The sequence below is a fragment of the Alosa alosa genome, chromosome 10 (genome assembly GCF_017589495.1).
Source record: "Alosa alosa isolate M-15738 ecotype Scorff River chromosome 10, AALO_Geno_1.1, whole genome shotgun sequence".
Classification (NCBI taxonomy): domain Eukaryota; kingdom Metazoa; phylum Chordata; class Actinopteri; order Clupeiformes; family Clupeidae; genus Alosa; species Alosa alosa.
In genome coordinates this window covers 23,649,452-23,666,816 of record NC_063198.1, presented here as the reverse complement: position 1 = coordinate 23,666,816, position 17,365 = coordinate 23,649,452, and positions in this window count along the sequence as shown.

The following is a 17,365-nucleotide window of genomic DNA, read 5'->3' as shown; positions in this document are numbered from 1 at the left end:
GAGCATAGAACTAAAAGAAACACACACAAATAGTGTTAGACAGGACAACATGCAGACACGTAGACACACACACACACAGATAAGACAGACAGACATGCACAGTTGCAGACAGTTATACAGACATAATAAGGACAGGAAGACTATGATTAAGTGTGTGTGCACATTTCAGATAGGACGACATGCAGAGAGAGAGAGAGAGAGAGAGAGAGAGAGAGAGAGAGAGAGAGAGAGAGAGAGAGAGAGAGAGAGAGAGAGAGAGAGAGAGAGAGAGAGAAAGAGAAAATTCACATGGACCATTTCTATCTGGCTTCTAAGAACATGATATGAAAGTGTGTGTGTTAATGTTTATTGGACTCGGTATGTTGAATAGCTTTTGTCTGTGAGAGCCAGATCACCAGACTGGTCAGACATTCACACACAGTCCAAATTGGTCATAGGTGAAGCTAACAGACAGAGTGGACAGACAGACAGACACACACACACACACACACAGCACTCTGTCGGGGAAGGGCACTTACGGTCAGAGCTGAGCCAGACAGCTCTAAGCACAAAGGCAGACAGCAGAGCAGAGGGAGGAGGGGAGAGCAGATCTCTCTCTCACACACACACACACACACACACACACACACACACACACACACACACACACACACACACACACACACTTCTCTTTTTTTCCTCTTTCTCAGCTCCTTACACCTTCCCACTTTAAAACCTTGCTCTTTCTGTCCACACAATCTCCCCTTTCATGTGTATGCTAGTGTGTGTTTTGTCTGTGTTGTAGGTCAAGAGGGCACCACAGCCTTCTCCCCCCTCCCACTGCCATGGGAAAGTCAGTGTGTGTGTGTGTGTGTGTGTGTGTGTGTGTGTGTGTGTGTGTGTGTGTGTGTGTGTGTGTGGAGGGGAGGGGGGGAAGTGTAGCACTAGTTACACAGAGTGAAAAAAGGGAGGTCTTTTTCTTGCAAAAGGGGGTGGGAGGGTACAGGGTGCCACTGCCATGCTGAAAATAATAGTATTTCTATGTGTGTGTGTGTGTGTGTGTGTGAATAAGTGAGAGAGTAGTGGAAGTGTGATGCCCACTACATACTCGCTGCTACCCGACGGTAGCGCGACAATGTGACGTCAAAATTATGTAGATCTCTCTGGCGCGCCAGGATTTTGGCCGGGTAGCACACGGTAGTGCACCACTCTATTTTTTTCATCTAAGCGCGACAAACCAGAAACCGGAAGATGGACTAGTTCGAGGGCAAGCGAGAGTTGCAGTGTTTTGTTACAGTCGTGAATTTTTAATAGTTTGCTGGATAAGTTAACAAAGTTACCAGCGAGAGTTGCAACACATGGAATTAAGAGAAAAGAATAGAAACGATTTATTTTCAAACAAAGGATATCTACTAAGACCTGAACAAAATTCTCTTTCCACTTTACACAGGAAATTACTAACTAAAATGTTTAAATTATTAAAATTTCCCTCGGGATGACTAAAGTATCTATATATCCATCTATCTATCTATCTATCTACCTGCACACACCTTGGAAACTAGATGATAATGATGAGTGTGAATGAATGAATGTGAATAGCAGAAACCAAAGTCTGAAGTACCATCACAGAGGCTAGCTAGTGTTTCTTACCGCAGCTTCTTCTACTGTGTAAGATAGTTAGCGTTAACCAGTTACCACAACAGCGACACCTCTGTTCAGGAGAAGACTGCAAGTAGTGTCGCGTCCGCCACGCGCAAGTATAAATAGGTACGGAGCTCCTGTGACGTCACATTGTCGCGCTACCGGTCGGGAGTGCCGAGTATGTAGAGCGCTTGAGTGAGCATCCAGTTTAAGTATGTCAGGATCGGAGAAATTAAGGACTGAATTTGAGAGAGCTGTGTGAGATAAAAATACACAAACAGATGAATGAAAACCTGCTGACGCGAATACACACACACACACACACACACACACACACACACACACACACACAGACACAATACTACTTTAGATTAGAGTGTTTATATTGATGCGTGTGCATTTTTGTGTCTGCGTGTATATTGCGTCGCTATCTGTCTGGGCAAACATCTGGCAATGGAAACATGTGCATGCACAGTACAGCTAATGAAAGAGTCAGACAGGCCTGGAAGGGGGGTACAGAAAGAGAGGGAGGGAGAATGAGAGAGAGAGAGAGAAAAAGGTAGAGGGAGGGGGAGAGAGAGAGAGACAGAGAGAGATAGAGAGAGAAAGGTAGAGGGAGGGAGAGGTGAGTCACCAGAGAAATAACTGAGGACTGAAGTGTATCATTTACACAAACAATATCAGAGTTCCTTGTTCCTCACTCATCCCCTTTCTGGCTGTCTGTTCAGCTCCAAACCTAAGCAAAACATACCACACACACGCGTGCACGCACACGCATGGTAAAGGAATGTCCCACTACTCAGTTGATAATTCTCTAAGCCTACAACTACACAAATCCGTTTTAATTTTAAAAGAGTTTTAAAATGAAAACAATCTCCATCCATATGAGCGTATAGATCTCTGTCCAGCTCACACTCTGAAAACACACACATCCCGTGACCATTTGCATTGGTCAAACAACGCAAGCTTACTGGCTCTAGTGTGGCAAGCTAATGTTAGCTCCCCAGTGTAACTGCTTCTATATCAGACATTATGCCAAATGTAAAATAACCACAGCATTTTCACATGCAGTCTTCGCAACCCTCAATCTTGAAATAATACACTTTATTTTCACTTAGCTGAATGTCTGCTATATTAGGCTAGATATTCCTTCTACTATAACATACTGGCTAAACAGTAAGCTCAGGCCTTTTTATACACACAAAGTACACTACTGTACTATTGTAAGCCACTGAACACAAAGGCTTTTTCTCTAGCAAACTGGGAGCTGGCGGATCATTTGTGTGAATGACATCACAACAGCGCCGAGAAATATATATAAAAAAAAACTTCAAGCACGCAGACGTCCATCCTCACGAGTTACTAAAGGCAGACCGGCTAGCCAGCCAGCCCCCATGGGGAGTTATGTAAGGACGCACCACAGCTCTCAGAGAACATGGGACAAAAGGTCAAACTCAACAGGACTGTCCCCGTAACTCAGATATAGTACAAGACTTGTTTGGCGTCTGAACCGGAGGTGTAAGAGGCAGACAGACAGGCAGGCAGACAGGCAGGCAGGCAGACAGACGAATTCCTTAGCCTTCTGATGCAGTACTGAGTCAGCAAGGCGAGGGAAAGGTGCAGCCTAAACTTCCTCCTGCATCCAATACTGAATACTGAAATAGAGTATCTACAGAACATAACTATGCCGTGACTGGACCACTGATATCCGTGAACAGATCACGCTCACGCTCTTTCCAGAGCTGGCATATGGAGACACTAAGTGGGAGACAGGCAGACAGTCTAGCAGGTTGGCTAACACACTAATAGGGACAGACAAATACACAGACAGACAGACAAACAAACAAACAAACAAAACAAACAAACACAGGCTGAAAGGTGGCAAACCAGAGAGTGTCTGTCTGCACGTGCACGCGTATCATTCAGCGTGCCTCTGTAGCTTGTGGTCTCCACCTGCACCCAATGACTGGTGCTCTTCCTCTGGTGTAGGGCCTACACGCATGTCTCATGTCATGTGGCAATAAAATGTAATCTCATCTAATCTAATTCACCACTGCAACTCCACCCAGCTGGGGCTACTAGCGCCAGCGCCACCGGCATCCCTCCCCCCCTGGGGTGGAGACGGCAGCCCCGGCTTGTCTGAGACGTATGAAAATCCTGGGCTGTTATCGGCCGCGTGGCTGGCCATTATGCGCCGTGGTCATTAGCATGTTAGCCAGAAGGGCCAGACCGACGCAGGTCCCCCGACCGAGGGAGACGAGGGGCGGTGGGGAGAGGAGGGAAGGAGAGAGGGGGGGTGGGGGACTCCGCTGTCTGCACCACAGAGAAATATATGTCTGTCAGACATACAGGGGGAGGGGGCGCTCAGGAGGTGTAATTTGGTGTGTGTGTGTGTGTGTGTGTGTTTGTGTGCGTGTTTGTGTGCGTCTAGTCTGATAAGCTGATCTGAATATTCATGATTCAGCTCATGAGTCTGAGTCTGTCTCGGTCTGGAATGAGCAAACAGCTGATGTCTCTCACCTCTTCCTCCCTCACTACCCCACCACCGAGTCCTGCGCGCGCACGCACACACACACACACACACACTCTTTACAACCATTGCATTAACATTTTCACTCTCCAATATCAATTCTCAGGACCTAAGAAAGGGTTGTCCCTCTAACTGCCTGAACCAATATCTTACCCAGAACGCATCCATCTCTGGATATCTGAGCTAGCTGCTGAGGTTAAGCAATAGGACCCAAAAGTGAGAGTGGGGCTTGTAATGGATATACCCATGTCATATTGCTTTAATACAACAGTTCTACTATGAAGTAGACTTCCTGGACTCACTGTTTACCTTCCTGCAGTCAGGTCAGCCTGACACCCAAAGAGGCAGGTGAACATGCGATCTGTTTGTTACTGTACTGGCTATACACTCCTAATGGATTTCTTAGGTTGCCTTCACACTGGGTCCGTTTAACTGGACCGTACCCGAGTGTGATTACTCCCCCCAGCCCTGACTCAGCTGGTCTCTATTCACATTACATTTTTGTTTCTGGACCTGGGTTCCTCACTCATCCTCATCCCCTTTCTAGCAGTCTGTTCAGCTCCAAACCTAAGCAAAACATACCACACACACACACACACACTTTTGTTTCCGGACCTGGGTCCATGCATGTCATAAACACTAGCTTCTATTTACCAATATCGCTTGGCAACGGCAGTTTATTTCCTGGTTTTGGAACAGAGAGCATTCGAACATTCTAACAAACCGCACCCCAGACCACTGTTTTCTAGCGGAAAACTGAACTCGGGTCCGAAACAAAACGGTCTAGTGTGAATGCGCCCTGACGTATTAAGTTTGGGGATTTTTGCCTTTATTCAGATAAGATGGTGAAAAGTGACAGGAAGTGAGTGGGAGAGAGAGAGAGATGGGGTGGGATCACAAAATGACCATGGGTGAGATTCAAACCCGTGTCCTTGTGGTCACTTGGACCTGAATGTGGAACGGGCACTGCTGCTTGCGCCGGAGTTGATTTGGTCTCTGGCACGGCTTTGGTCTGGATCTAGCCCACATACCCTACTGACCCCTCCCATATCCAGAGCCAGAGTACGAGGGAAGGCCCTGTGTGCTGGGACTAGAAGCAGAATTCCCTGTATTGGGCTACTCTATGACATCAAATACACAGGAGAGAAACGGCAAAACAAAACCAAAACCTTGAAGGCGAGCTATTTCATTACAAATGACTGTCCCATGTTTCTGTCTGGCTTTGTCCAATTCTTTAATATTTTGTTCAGCTTTCCTCTATCCCCCACCCTCGTTACTCATCTCTCATGCCCACCACTGTGAATTTCTGTCTCTCTTTTCTCTTTCCTTCTCCCTTGCTCTTCCCCCTTCTCTCTATCATTTCTCTTCTCTCACCCTCTCCATCTTCATTCTCTCTTCCCCCTCCTTGTCTCTTCTCTCCATCATTTCTCTTTAGCTCTTCTACTCATATCCCTTTCTCCCTTTTTTCATATTTTCCCTTTCCCCCACTCCATCATTTCACTTTAGTCTCTCTCTCTCTCTCTCTCTCTCCCTCTTGGCTCAGACCAGCAGACTTTCCAGACACAACAGAGTGCGAGGCGTGACCACAGGGCTGGAACAGAGAGCACTCAGTCCTGCGTCGTGCTTTAGCTCCATTGACCCGACCTGACACTACGCAACGAGACGCACACATCAAGTGTGTGTGTGTGTGTGTGTGTGTGTCCTAGCGTAGGAGGTGGTCTGTAAATCTCTCTTTCTAAAACCTGCAGGTGTGCTTGCGTGTGGCGACGAACTGCATGACGCTTGCAGGTGTGTGTGTGTGTGTGTGTGTGTGTGTGTGTGTGTGTGTGTGTGTGTGTCCTGCAGGTTTGTGTGGGTTTGTAGAGCTCAGCTAATGCCATCATCTCCCTCTGAGGCTCCCCATGACTCATTCCATCGTCAGACAGACTGACAGAAAAACACCAAGAGAGAAAGCCACCGAAAAAGTCTAGCCGTCTAGCCGACTAGCCGTCATACCTCAAAAACAGCTGTATTCCCGCTCACTGCCACATCAAAAAGGTCCCAGATAAAAGCCATTTCCTTCTGAAATCTCTTACGCACTAGGTCATAAATGATTTCTGTTTGGCTCCTGGGGAAAGACCTTGCCTGACATGGCTGCTTTTATTGCATAAGGATCTACCTGTTTGGTTCTGCAGCTCCACTGCTGAGGGATGACGGTGGTAACTTGAAGCAACAATGTGCAACTACTGAGACTTTTTGAAGTTTGCTTAAAAAGGGACACACATTTTGGATATCATCTTCAAATTCATTATGATTGTGGTATCTTATGGTCAGATGTAGAACATCTACGCCTGTCCTGAGCAGCCGCAGTGTGCAGTGCTATGGACACCCCCACAGATTCTTTCCCACACAGCCTCCACATTGCCAAAAACACCAAAACATTTTAATATTGCTTTCATGATGATAATGAAATATATTCCTCATTTATACTATATCAGTAACTTAAAGGTTGTATCAGCGATTTCAGGCCCCAAAAAGGGCCCAAACATAAATGATCACATTCATCTAATCTTTCCTAACAATCCGCTAGCTGTCTGCCCCATAAGCAGGCCGTCAAAAAACGTGTCTCAGTAGGCAGCCTAGGCTCCGAGATCTGTACACAAAAACAATTGCTACCAACAAGGGTTGGCAACCCACTCAAAGGCAAAATAAAGTGTTTCAACCAATAACGGACGAGATGCGTGTTTAGGAGAGTTTTAATTGCACGAAGGGAGGGGGAGGAGCTCTCTGTTTTGTTTGAACATCAACAGAAGTGACGTATCCCTGCTATCACTGATACAACCTTTAAATCTTTGAATAGAAGGACCTTAAATGAATAAATGGCAATGGAAAAATCTGGCCTGCACTCTTTGATGATCAAATCCCTGTTAGTCCAAAGCCTTAGCTCGGGAGCAGATTTGGGCTACTGTCTGACACAAATCTCTACTAACCCTACACGACTGCAGCTCCTTAACCTACTCCATTAATCCTGCGAAAAAACCTTACGGGGACAGAGACTTTTGAAACCCTTACCAAAAAGCCCCCAAAAACCTTCACCAGAAATTCAGGTTCCAAAGTAGCAAATAAACTAGCATGATTTTCTTTAGTTAGCGTGTATGTTCAACTTTCCAAATAGGCTCCTGATAGACTGACTAACCCAAATGATGAATGACCCAATAGTCTGTGAGGGTGTGAGCCTGTGTGAGAGCATGCAGGTTTAACTTCCTAGGTAAGCTCCTGATACACTAACCTGAATCATTTTGGTCTGTGTGTGTGTGTGTGTGTAAACTCCTAATGCCGGCAGCACACTGTCCAGCCATGAGTCAGCACTCTTCCAGTCTGACACACACATCCTGGGTTTCAACTTTTATTACGTCTGGCTCTCTCTCTCTCTCTCTCTCTCTGTGCGAGAGAGAAAGTATTAGTTATAGCCAGATCTTTTGTCCCACCCCCTTCTCACACACACACACCCTGCTCAACCCTGCCTTTATGACAATGAGCCCCTCATCTAAAAGCATGACCTTTCAACTGCGACCTTCACCCAAGGGAGGGGTTGCCAGGAGACAAGCCCACCATGACCCCAGCGTAACCTGCCTTCTGTGCCATGCAGATGCACGGCCAACTCCGTTTCATATGCAAAGTGCCCTTTAACTTTCATCTGCATAATCAGGGCTTAAAATTAAATTGTCAAAATAGGGGGGAGGGGGGGTTCGACTCTGATACCAAGTCAAGAATTGGGATTTCGATACTTCTTCGATACTTTTTTAAAAATGTGTTTGATTTTGGGGCCCCCACCACCCTGACGTCATCAGTAATTTACACTGTAGTGGGAGTGGACATCCTAGATTCTGCTTGACTCTCTCCACACACACAATGTTAAATTCATATAGAGTGTATTTAGTTAATAATGCATTTTTTAATGTATAGCATTTTACTAGTAATTACTAGTATCTAAACATATTTAGTAATTTGAATGCTTCATATTGACGTTTAAACTATAACACTATAACAGGCATATCTTTAATGTGGTGTGTAGGTCTAATTGAGTGCACATTGGTGATAAGCATAGATATCTATGGGTGTTGAGTAGATGTAATTGAATGCCTGTCACTTTTAGAAATACGGGAGAGTAATTAGCCTCCCTTCAGCCTGACGGTTTTAGGCTAGTCGCTAGTGAATAAAAGTTGTGCATAGTGCATAAGGATATGTGGATGCAATTCATTATGTTTTCTATGTCATTAGATAAAACTAGATGTACCGCATAGCGGTACAAAATATGACCGCCGCTCAGTCCTGTACATCCATTCCGCGAAAATAAATCATCTTAATGAATTTGTCTCCATCTTCTACTCCATCCCCCACTCTTGAAACTTTTGTGTATGCTTGTTTGGAATGTGTGTTTGCGGGCCGCACACAAGTAGCCTACTGGCGCTGCAAAAGTGAATAGATGTGTAGCACTTGCCAAAAATTTGTAGCATTGTTATAAAACCTTTAAAATATCTAAACAATCACAAGTAGGGCAGTTCATCACAGTCCATCCATTGCAACTGGACTGATGAAAGGTACACCTGTAAGCTACATTGTATTTGGGAAAAGCAGAAGGTAGCAGCATAATGTATTTATTTATTTATTATTATTATTAAACAAAACAATCCCTGTCAGTTCCATGCAGTTTTCAGCAGCTATCAAGAAGAGAGGTCATGGATTTTTGTGAATGTTTCTTCTTCTACATATGCATAAGTTTAGTCATCTAGTTCATGATATTCAGCTTTATTGTCAATGCACAAATTAAATACCAGTAGTCTAAAACAAAATGCCGTTTTACCCAGTGGTGCAAATAACTGACATGTCCAAAAGGGCCTTCATGAAATGCGTTGCTATAGACTGTTCATACACATTTTAACGGGCCAAGTTGAAGAGCTACTGTCCGTTATTGTTTGTGCAAATAATATGCTGATTCATGTTCCCTTGCATTTTGCAACTATGAGGTCCATGGTTAGTCTGGCTTTCGCCAGACCAAGCTCAATCTTTTAAGAAATCGAAAAGGAATCGCCGGCAGATCAGGCTGAGTTCACCCAGCCTAGTCCATGGTAGGCGCCCGATAGAAATATTGTTTAATTTTGCGATTGAGATGTCCACGCACTGGCGCCCCCCCTGCGAAGTGTTCGACCCCGGTTTCAGAGCTATTCTAAATGCAAAAATGCAGAGAGAGTTATGACAAAAACGGGGGGCGAGTGGCCCGCGGGGATCAAACGGAAAAAAAAAAAAAAAAAAACTTTGACAATCCCTATATGACCGCTTCGCTAGCGGCGGTCATAATAAATGTTCAAAAAACGAACAAGTCGAAGACAATCTTTCTGGGATCAAGTGTTGACGTGACCTGAGCTAGCAGGATAGTTACCAAGGAGCTCTTTCCAGATGTAAAAGTTTGCCATGGTTGCGTAGCCTATTTGCATAAGCGCAAAGTGGTTCTCTCTCTCTCTCTCTCTGTGTGTGTGTGTGTGTGTGTCTGCGTCTGCATGAGGCTATATTCAATTCAACTCGGTAGTTGATACGTCCGGTCAATAGCACCGCATTCACGCCACTTCATGATTATATTAACGTCATCAGACAGGCTGTAAAAGTGTATGCGGGAATTTCTCGCATTATGATGGCTAGAGTTGCGGGACGAACAAATTATGCGCAATACCCGCAGTGAAATTTAAGCCCTGAAAATGTTAAGACAATCTCTCCCATCTCTCTTCATTGTGCATGTCTGCATCTAGACATACATATTAGAGTAAATCAAGTTAAGCCACTATGTGTGCCTGTGTGTGTCCACAAGTCAGTGCATGTCTATGTATGCCTTTTGCATGTGGGCCTACTGTATGTGTATATTGAGCATCTGTATATGTGTGCACTGTAGGTTTATCAGAATAAGCAAAGGTATAGTTAATATTCCTAGACAGTCTGTGCGCATGCACACTATCTATAATCCTTATAGGATGACTGTATTTTAAAAAAGCATGGGTGTATGTATGTGCGTGTGTGTGTGAGTTCATGTATGTTTGCCTATGTAAACATCGTTTTTTTTGTATGTTAGGCATTTGTGGTCTTTAAAAAAGAACAGTGCTGTGGAGTTACATACCCTGAGAGTACAGGGTGGGAACAGAAGGGGTGTGTGTGTGTGTGTGTGTGTGTGTGTGTGAGTGTGTGTGAGTAGGGAGGTAGCAGTGGCATGGGAATGCCCCTCCAAACCCAGCCAGTTGGCACACATGATGTCCACCACCACAACCTCCCCCATCTGCCATTTAAAACACATACCCATCACACCCATACCCACTACCATGCATATTCACAAGCTCTCCATCAGTCACTCTGGCTGTCACTGACTGTCTGGTGGGGGTAGGAGAAGCACTGTGTGTGTGTGTGTGTGTGTGGGAACAGGGTCTGTCTGGACGGGTGAATCAGTCCTCTATGGTGTGTGGCGTAAAAGGAAACAGACGGAGGCTGATCAGCTGACATAAACTGAAGGCAGCTGCCGCTTCACTATCTGGGGGACGACTCTCACCATGGTAAAAGTCAGCCATCAGGAAGACAACATCCCTCAACCAAAACAACCAAAACAACCCTCTGCTGCAGAGTTCCACCAGAGCCCATATAAGAATGTTTGTAACTATTACAACGTTACATTGTAACATTGAGTTCTACAGTGATACAATCTGTGTTCCATGGTTCACTTATTGTTCCAGCTACTTCAATTTAACATTTATGTTCTGGTGTAGGTGTTATGCCAACGGCAGTTTCAGGACAACTTTGTATAGTACCACACACACACACACACACCCCTCCTTTAGTATGTTCTCTATAGTGTCTTTTGTTTGTTATTGCTAAAGTGTACATCCCTGACATTTGCATGCAAAGACACTGGTTTTGTGTGTATGAGTCTACCAGCGCTAACTGCTTATTAGTGAATAAGGCGGCTGCATGATGTCTTTGTCTTTCATCCATGAGGGTGTTCCCAGCCAGTCCCTAAGGGTGTGTGTGTGTGTGTGTGTGTGTGTGTGTGTGTGTATATGTGTGTGTCTACCACGTCCCTGTGGGACTATGGTAATGTGTGTGTTTGTCTGAGTGTGTGTCTGGTCAGTCTGGTGATGTCTGAAAGTCAGATGTTGCAGATATTCACACACACGCATACTCTCATAAACATTCTCTCTTTTTTGCACACACATGCACAACCTCTCTCACACATGAAATTCACCCAAATGATAACTAAAATGGACCAATTTTTTGTCAATGTTTCTTTCTGTGCAGGGATACAATAGGGAAAAAAACATAGACTGTATAGTCTACTGAGAAAAAACAGCTTTGCTGGAGGCCTACTTGATAATGAACATTTGTTTCGCCATGGTATGCTAAATACTAAAATACCTAGCATTCCAGAACGTGGTCTCGATTCAATTTATAAACAGTTTTCAACCATGCTTTGAAATCCCTTTTCAGTTTATGGTGTACCACTCACTCTGCCTTGAGTTATGCTCCCTTTACTCTCAGCCCAGACGTGCCCAGGAGGGATCCTGCGTTCTGCAGTCAGCGCTACCTGCGTCGTGTCTGAGCAACTGAAATGACAGCATGCTGAGTGGCTCCGATGAGATCATGGTTCCTCGGAAAGGCAAAGCGCCAGTCTCATCCATGTGTCAACATTAAAAAAAGTGACTAAATGTCCCACTATGACTACTTCTAACGCCAATCCCACCTACCCAGTCATGCTCACTGACTCTCTCTCTCTCCCTCTTTCTCTCTCTCACACACACACACACACACACACACACACACACACACACACACACACACACACACACACACACACACACACACACTATGTGCCGCAATGCATGTTTTTATGAATGACTGACACAACATAAATGGAACACTACATTATTAGATTATTAGTAGCTCACATTACCTATATCCTCAGAACAAATCTGTAGGGGCCACAGTGGTGTGGGAGAATGTAAACCACTCACAATACACTGATCAGCATCACATCATAGTCCCCATCACACAAAAGATGGTACAATCCATTAGATTAGGGAATATATATTCCCCTACCCTTACAGAACATTGGCCAAGCACTGGCCCCACAACATAGGGTAAGTGAGAGAAACACGGGGGTAGAGAGACATCCAGCATCCAGGAAGAGAGACAACCAGACAAAACATCAACCAACAACATCATAACCATAACATCAACACAGCATGAGCAAGTTTGAGATGCAGGAAAAAGACAGCAAACAAAACAGTGTGTCAGGATAAAATTCAGATGTTCTTGGCCAATGCCTTTGTGCCTGAGTTTTTGTTTGTGAGCATGTTCTATACGGATTTCTTTTTGGTGTGTTTTCTAAGGATTTCTTTTTTGGTGAGTGTGTTCATGAGAGAACAAGTTTTTCTTTCTCTTTTTTAAAGGAGGAGTCTCATCAGTGCTATGGTAGACTGCAAAAATATATAATTTTTAAAATCCCCCTTTATCTTTCCATGGCCAGACACAACATGACTCAACTGTGACTGTCAAAGGAAAAGCCCTCACACAATGCCAGCTCATTAATCAGGCCTGTAACTTAAGCCGTCTAAAGACTATTTCTCTACACACAGAAGATTTAGAGTCAGTCGCATGCTACTCTATTAAGGATGCAGCTGATGTTTAATAAAGTCAAGGAAACGTTGTCGCCATGGTGCTTGTATGTTTGAAGTGGTTTATGAATCCAATATCTATTCGACTTTACAACAAAGTCATCAACATATCGATTGTCAATAAACTGTAGCTCCTCCCCCTAATTCAACTAAGGAAACATATTACCTGGGTCACAAGTTGTCCTACACCTGTGTAAATTAACGTTGAAGTAAAAAGAAAGCAGGTCTAATTTAAGACCAAACATTTGAGAGGCAAGGCTAGACCAAACGGTCTGTTTCCCTATTGACTTTGTGATAACCATCACAAAACACGTCCCCAAAAGAACGTGTTATTCTGACAATTTGAGGGGGCAGGCTGTTTGCAAAATAAAACTTGTGTTGAAAATTCCACTTAGAAGTTTGTTTGTAAACTGTAAGCTGAAGTAAGGAAGTCCGATGGATAGACAGACATTGAAAGAGAAACATGTATGCAACTTGCTATGCAAACAAAAACAAAACCGAGACAGACAGACAGCCTTGAACGCAGCTATCGCTAACAAGACTGGAGTCAGTGACCTAAAAGCACCGAGTGTATCTAATGCTAGGATAGCAAACTTAGCTGAGTTAGCTCGCCAAAGGAACATCATTAACGTTTTAAAATTACGCTAGCAACATGAACATTAGAATCTAGCCTTAGAGAAAAGCACAAAAGTCTACTTACTGATCTCCGTACTCTGAAAAGAAGTCGTGTGTTTGCAGTTACAGGAACAGGACACATTCGTGTGGATGCCCGTTGTATCGTTGATAAGACCCATAGAGTTAAACATTTAAATCTAAGAATATGCCGTTAGGAAGTAACGTTAAACAACTAAAATAGTTAACGCAAAGTAACGTAAAACCCTTTCAATGAAACATGGATAGAAGTCGCCGTCGAGGTTGGTTCTTTTCCCAACACACCGAACGTCCGAGAAATACCGTGTGTTTAGTTTGACTTTTCTAACCAACCCCGGGCCGCTGTTGGCCCTCGGTACTCGAGTACGGCGTTGTTTCTATGCAGGCAGATTGTGCTATATTCTGTCTGTCTGGCCGTTGGGTTACTGCGACTGGGTTACCTCAGTCAAGTCCAAGTCGGCTGCGATAGTCTGCGGGAGGGGCTTCCGAGCAGACAGGATTACGTCAGTGCCAGACTTGGATTTCCAGCAATGTGTTTGGTCAATCCATAGACATAACACAACCCCGAAAAACCTGTCGCCGGTGTAAGCGTCTTGTGGATACTGCCGGTAAAATGTTCTAAATGTATTTCACCTCAAGACTGATGCCATACCATAAGCCTCAGGGTACAAAGGCGACAATGTAACTTTATTGTTAAATGTAAAAAAATGTCTCTCTCTCTCTGTGTGTGAGAGAGAATTTACCTTAGATTGAACTCTGTAAGGTAGGCTACACTGACTGAACTAGCAGACACTGCAAAAAAAAAAAAAAAAAAAAAAAAAACTCCTCAGAATCAGAATCGATCCAATTAGCCTTGGCTACCGTTTCGGTGGATGTCTCCATTATAGGCTAATGTCCTACTATACTTATTTATAGCGGAACCTTTAACTATTATAGGTTATATATCACCTATATATATTTTATGATATAGGCCTACAGTTAAGAACAACATTATTCATAGTCATACCCCTGGCAAATATTGATTTAATGCTGTTTTTTTCTTTATCTGATTGTTCTGACAGAAAATGACACTGTCACATGCCTAAATTTGTAAGACAATGTGGGAGAAACATGGAATTAAAAAAGAAGCGTTTTCATCTTTTTTATTTAACATTTTTATGAAAAATGGCATGTCCAAAATGATTCATACCCTTTAATATCTACCAAGCCTCTCCATGTCTTCACAATGATTCTAGACCACACCTTTTTAACAGCAATCCGGGTTTTCAGTCAGGAACTGATTTTTGCCATCACTGGCCTTGTGCTCACTTTTTTGACGCATTAAGGTCTGGACTGGTTCTGCCACTCTAAAATATTGATATTGTTCTCAGTTAACCATTTCTTGCCTTGATTGGCTTTATGTTTTGGATCTTTGTGTGGTTTAATGGTCCAATGATGCCCATTGGGGCAGGTCTCTCGGCAGACTGCCTGATCATTTCCACCAAAAATCTAAATTTTCTCAAGTTCACCAGGTCCCATTGTCTGAAAAACACCCAAAACTATGCATTTCTATAGCAATTCTCCACATTGAGAATGGTGTTTTGGTGGTTGAAATTTTCACTCCATCTCAAAATGGATCACTTGGCCATTTTGGATGCTGATCATAGACCCGCCACTGTCCCGCTGGCGGGACACTGAAGACCATACAATGATCTAAAACATACAGCCAAACAAGGCAAGAAATGGGTAACAGAGAACAATGCCAACATTTTAGAGTGGCCCAGCCAGAGTCCAGACCTCAATCAGTCAAAAAAAGTTAGCACAAGGCCAAAGTGATGGCAAATAATCATTCCTGCCTCAAAACCCAGATTGCTGCTAAAAAGGTGCGGTCTAATGGAGAGGCTTGATAGGTATTATAAGAACCATTTCGAGAGCTTTGATGGCAAATAAGTGTGTTTCTCCATTGATTATTTGAAAAGGGTATGAATAATTTTGGACATGCCATTTTTCATAAAAACTTTAAAAAAGATAAAGACGATTACTTTTTGATTGCATGTTTCTACCACATTGTCTTACAACCTTTTGGCATGTGGCAGTGTCATTTTCAGTCAGAACAAACATATTGGTCAAGAGAAAATCAACATTGCATCAATGTTTGCCAGGGGTATGAATAATTTTGTTCTTAACTGTGCATATATTTTATATCATATAAGGCATTTTCCGTGTGTCCAAGTTAGCCTTATTTCATACCTAGGCTATTTCTCCTTTGACTTTTTACAATGTAATTTTTGTTGAAATTGTAATAAGATAGTGAGATTAGGCTACATGGCCCAATGTTTTTTTTTTCTATAATAGCAAACAATAGGCAGCTGTGTAATACTGTAATATCTCAAGAAAAAATACATTGTGACCTTGAGATAGCCTGTTGTTGTTTGGTCTCCTTGTTGTTTGGGTTTGTATTGTTGGGCCTCTCTTGTTTCCATCTTGTAGCTCAGTGGTTCCCAACCTGGGGTCCGCAGACCTCACTAGGGGTCGCCAGAGATTGCAGGGGGTCCGCAGACCTCACTAGGGGTCGCCAGAGATTGCAGGGGGTCCGCACAAAATTATATTTGCGCACATTAAATGTATAAAATCCCAATAACACACCCAATTGTAATCCAAATGAATTTTTTTTTGTTTAAATCCATGTAGCTATTTATTGCCTCTATTACCTCTGACCTCTGAAGTTATACGTTTGTAATGAATCACTTTATTCTTTTGTGTGTGTATGCGGGTAGGAGTTCGGGTAGGGGGCCCTGGCAGCAGAAACTGAAGTAGTGGTTGCTAATGCTTCATTTCCCAGCCTTTTGCCATTAAATAATAATCCAAGGTCACACAATTACTGTCTTTTCATGTAGTCTGTGTCCACACAAAAGGCATACCCAGAAAGCACATGTATATGTTGCACAACCAAGTTTTTGAATATTTGCTACTTTGACCACAATATCTGGTCTTATTTTCTATACCAATGCACAAACTTATGATCATATGATGATAGTTATGGTTGTAATTTATTCAACCCTCAATGGCATAAGATAAGATAGAATGGCACATGAAAATAAGAGAAAAACAGTATTAGACATTATTGTTTAAAGGAAAACATATCACTCCAGGGGCAGTATTCACAAAGAATCTTAAGGCTAAAAGTATCTCCTAACTGGCGAATTTAGGAGAAACTCCTAAAAATAATGGGCGTGTCTCTCCCTCTCATCCTGTCACACACACACACACACACACACACACACACACACACACTGTCTTAGCTGTCCATTGTATCCAATCATGACACATGCTCCAGAGCAAGGTTAGGGTGAGGAGTTCAACGCCATTGGTGTTGGTGCCACTTTGTGCGTCTGTGGAGACCGATGCATGAGACACAAACTCGCCCACAGGCGGGGCAACGGTGCCCTGATGTTTGGATGGTACCGGTTACCTGTTGGTGTCAATGGGCATGTCTTTTGGTCTTGGTACTCTGGTGAATAAACAGACACACACACACACACACACACACACACACACACACACTGCATTCTATGCATGTTGTCATCTAAGCATCTAAATACCAATTACCTATTAATGGCAAATACATATTGTGTATGCTAGCATGCATATTAGTATCGGTTGTCTGTGAGGCAGGGCAGAAATTACTTCTTAGGCACAGATATGACGGTGTCTTCTCTGCTGCCGTGTTACAGTATCAGTAGCAGTTAAAGGTGCAGTAAGTGATTGCACATGACATTGCAGTTTAAATTTCTTAGCAGACCCTTTTTTTCTTTTAAAACTTACATTATATTTTACCCAAGGACCAACAAAACACACCAAAGAGGTAGCTCACCCCTCCCTCAGTATTCCCACGGAA